The following is a 4331-nucleotide window of genomic DNA, read 5'->3' as shown; positions in this document are numbered from 1 at the left end:
ACTTAATAATAAATATTCTCAAGTGCTAGGTTACACACAATGAGTACAGTATTTTCTCTCAGCGAACGACAAACTCACACAATATTCACCAATCTCACTGGTTTGGACATTTGGACATATCATCCAGTGTGGAAACACTAGCTGATTTATCTGCTTCTGTATCAGATAAATGCACTTATGTCATTGTGTTATTGCATTTTAACTCTCACTATCAACACTCATACGCTGCAATTTCCCCAGCGCCTGATATGTTGCAAAAGTCAGCATTTGAGAGTAACAAATATGATATGATGAGTGCCAGAGTGGTTAGCCGCACACTATTGTGTCTAATTTTATACCCACAAATATGCAATCAATGCTACCATAGATAAAGAGGCGTTAGGAGTAACTTCTTTGCATAGTAGAACTGCTCTGACTTTATTCAGCACATATTAGACAATAAGCATTCAAAAACCATTTTTCTTTATAACCTTACGGAAACAACCACAATCTAACAGTCATTACTCCTTTGGAAAATTACTTTTGAAAGTAAAAACGAGCTTCAAGTCTCGTCGGGTTATCGCTTGGCCACACCAAAACATGACACAGTAAAATTACATGCACATCACAGTGATTGTCACAAAAATCAAAACAAAAATACATGTAGCCACACTGAGCCGACCGGGTAGACACAGGGACTTGTCAGGATCTGGAGGTTTGACTGGAAAGTTCCATCAGGCACCTGAGTTCCTTGGTCTCCAGTCCACCAAACTTGCTCTGGAAGAATGGCGTCACCTATTAGAGGGAGTGGAGTACCCATTCACTATCTTCACCGACTACAAGAACATTACCTACCTTAAGACAGCAAAACAACTGAACGCCCCCCAGGTGGTCCTTGTTTTTTGATTCAGATTCTCAATCTCTTTCCGTCCAGGCTCCAAGAACACAAAGACCGACGCCCTCTCCCAGCAATACAGTCCAGATGAGGAACATCATGAACCGGCTCTGGTGCTGCCTGCTTCCTGCCAGGTGGGCTTCCTGTCTTGGAGTGTGGAAGAGACCATTCAGCAGGCCCTGGAGACAGAGCCCGACCCAGGAACGGGACCCCCGGATCGTCGTTTCATCCCTGCAGCTGCTCGCTCAGCAGTGATCAGGTGGGCCCATGCTTCTCGTTTCTCTTGTCACCCTGGAACAGGTCGCAGCATTGCTCTCCTTAAGCTCCATTTTTAGTGGAAGACCTTGGAACGGGATGTGAGGGAGTATGTTGCCGCATGTGAAATCTGTGCCCGAAGCAAGACCCGGACTCAGCGACCCTCTGGACTCCTACAACCTCTTGCCATACCTTCTCGCTCCTGGTCACACATCTCTTTGGACTTCGTGACTGGGTTGCCCCCATCCGCAGGTAAAACTGTTGTGCTTTCTGTAATAGACAGATTTTCCAAGGCCGCACACTTCATTGCTCTAAACAAACTTCCCACCGCCACAGAAACTGCTAAGCTAATGGTTGATCATGTTTTCCGGCTTCATGGAATCCCTGTAGAAATCACATCAGACAGGGGACCTCAGTTCACTTCTCAGGTCTGGAGATTGTTTTGCTCTGCCATAGGTGCTCAAGTCAATCTCAGTTCCGGTTACCACCCACAAACCAATGGTCAAACAGAGAGACTCAACCAGGAATTGGAATCCACTCTCCATTGTGTCACCCAGCCACCTGGTCTGCACACCTATCATGGGTGGAGTATGCACACAATTCTCATGTCTCAGCTTCAACTGCTCTGTCCCCATTTGAGGCTTCCCTAGGTTACCAATCTCCACTGTTTCCTACTGAGGAAGCCGAATTGGCTGTGCCCTCGGTCCAACACCAGCACTGCCGGAATGTGTGGACCCGAACACGTGAAGCCCTGAAAAAGGCATCCGCCTGCCACTGCCAATACGAGGACCGCCTTTGAACTCCAGCACCCAGATACACCCCGGGGCAGAAGGTATGGTTGGCAGGTAAGGACATTGCTCTCAAGGTGTCGTCTTGCAAACTGGCACCATGGTTCATAGGACCGTACACCATTTACTCCATTATCTCTCCCAGCGCTGTCAAACTCACTCTCCCGGCATCTCTACGGATACATCCAGTTTTTCATGTTTCCCAGATTCGAGCAGTCCACTCTAGTCCTTTGTGCCCACCTTCTGACCCTCCTCCAGCTGCCCGGCTCATCGATGGTCACCCAGCTCACACTGTCGGGAGGATCATTAATGTGTGCCAGTGTGGTAGAGGTCGCCAGTGCCTGGTCGACTGGGAGGGCTACGGTCCCAAGGAGCGCTCATGGGTTCCTCGCTCTTTTATTCTTGATCCCGCTCTGATTTCTGATTTCTACAGGTCGCAACGGAGTCTACAGCCTGGTCGGTCGCCTGGAGGCATCCGTTGAGGGAGGGGTACTGTCAGGATCTGGAGGTTTGACTGGAAAGTTCCATCAGGCACCTGAGTTCCTCGGTCTTCACCCCTGGGCGGAGCCATCACCTCTTCTACAGTCCTGCACACTTGAGGCTGATTCTGGGTAATCACGTTGAAGATTTAAGCTCCACTGAGACTCTCCTTCACCACCAGTTCGTCAACGACCTCACGTTGGTATCGGCTCTAAGGTTTTTTCATGCTCTTGCTACTTGGTTTGTAATTTACTCTCCTTGGATTATCCTCGCATTCCAGAACAATACAAAGGACCTCACCTGCCTGCCCTCCAGCCACCACTCACCACCTCGGACACAGCGGAACTCAGGTCAGCCAGCCTTTGCCACTACTCACCTGGATCCTCACCGCCTCTCCCTCAAAGCCAAGTTCACCCCGACTACCCACGCACCCGCTCCATCCCCGTCGCTACCTGCCAATTCCCCGTTCACCCCACTGACCCATGGCCACACCATTAGCAACACTTTGCCACAAATTCACCTGCTGACCTAATAAATGTAAATATACGAGCCGTCTCTGTTGTGTTTATCTGCGTTTGAGTCCAGTTTAGCTATCAGCCTGAGGCCATTGTGACAGGGACCCTGACAGACAGTTGGTTCTAGATGGCTGCTAGTGGCCAAACTAGTGACCATTCTTTAAGTGTGTTAGCTAAATATTAACAGACTTGGGAGCTGCAAATTTTATTATCATGAATTATTTTACTAGATGATCCTGCAAGTATTAAACACTCACAGTTAAAGTCAACGTTTGCTAGCCTGATTGTGTTTGACTGTCGGTTTCTATCCTCAGTGATGTAAAAGTAAGGGTTATGTGTGATTATGCCAGATTTTTACACAGAGGCTCTCATTGGTTGGTCTGACTGATGTAAATTTCATCATCAGAGAGTGTGCAGAGGTCTGTGTGGATGTCCGCATGCCTGCCTTTTGTTTGTGACCATGAGGATTTATTCACAGATAATTTACATCACAATGCACCAGTGGACTTCAAAGAAGTACAACATGAATGACTACTCAGCTGTCGGGTCTCCAGCTGTCCCTGTCTGTGTCTGCAATCAGAGTATAATTAGGGCATGAGACCTGCTTGTTTTGGAGACAAGAAAATAATACTCTGTTGACACATATGAATACTTTTTAATGTGTGTCAGTTTTCTATTACTTTCTTTATCCCCTGATTGCAGCACTTGGGAGAACAATTTTAAAACAACAAAACAAAAATTATATATTCTGATAGCATAGGTCAAGACAATAATGACTTAGACCTTAGAGAATTAACCAAATTGTTCATTGTGGCACAGTTATTGTTGTAACCGGGTGCATCCTAACTAAAAGCATGGATTCCTAAACCAAACCAAGTAGGTCAAAGTACCTAAACTTAACTAGTAAGAGACGGGCACATACTCCAGTGCTTGTTTTTCTTAGGGCATATTAGTGCTACAGGGTCCACCAAACACTCTTAGATAAACAGCCCTTCAAAGAACTGTTTGGGTTTTTTTGCAATGTTGTGGGAAGTCACAAAGCTGGTCTTGACTACCCCCCCAACACCCACACCTCCAGTTGTGTAAAGCTCGGTCCTTGTTGCTTTTGCAGCTTTGCATCAATCCAGTTCGTGTTTTTTCCTGCATGTTTAGACATGTAATAGCAATTCCAGTTTTAATCCTTAAAGGTAGAAATCTGCTCTAAAACCAAGCACATGACATTAAGTCTGACTTCAGTAAATAAATACTTAGAAGTTAATGTCTTGTTAAAAACTCTACATTCTACATCAGTTTTTATTTTTGTCATGTGAGGTAAAAATCGTTTGTGGCTAGCAAACAAACATCTCTCCTAAACGTGTGTTCCAACATTTACGGGGAAGATGTATTCGAAGCTGTATTAAATCAAAGCAACAAACTTGT

At 46.0% G+C, this 4331-nt stretch overlaps 1 long non-coding RNA gene across 2 annotated transcripts; it reads left to right on the top strand.

The window, feature by feature from the left end:
- Positions 1-925: 925 nt before the first annotated feature.
- LOC147305370 (uncharacterized) lies at positions 926-2941 on the top strand. 2 transcript variants are annotated; one of them, XR_015126731.1, is made up of 5 exons: positions 926-1133; positions 1210-1381; positions 1586-1974; positions 2351-2528; positions 2678-2941. It is a non-coding gene; the product is annotated as an uncharacterized LOC147305370 (long non-coding RNA). The 2 variants fall into 2 exon arrangements; XR_015126730.1 differs by having other exon boundaries at positions 1210-1974.
- The last annotated feature ends 1390 nt before the right edge of the window (positions 2942-4331 follow it).

The sequence above is a fragment of the Aulonocara sp. 'chitande type north' Nkhata Bay genome, linkage group LG20 (genome assembly GCF_057382095.1).
Source record: "Aulonocara sp. 'chitande type north' Nkhata Bay isolate Kocher_YH1m ecotype deep benthic linkage group LG20, A_spYH_male_GT1.1, whole genome shotgun sequence".
Classification (NCBI taxonomy): domain Eukaryota; kingdom Metazoa; phylum Chordata; class Actinopteri; order Cichliformes; family Cichlidae; genus Aulonocara; species Aulonocara sp. 'chitande type north' Nkhata Bay.
Note: the sequence above shows the minus strand (reverse complement) of the source record. Positions and strands in the feature narration are given on the sequence as shown.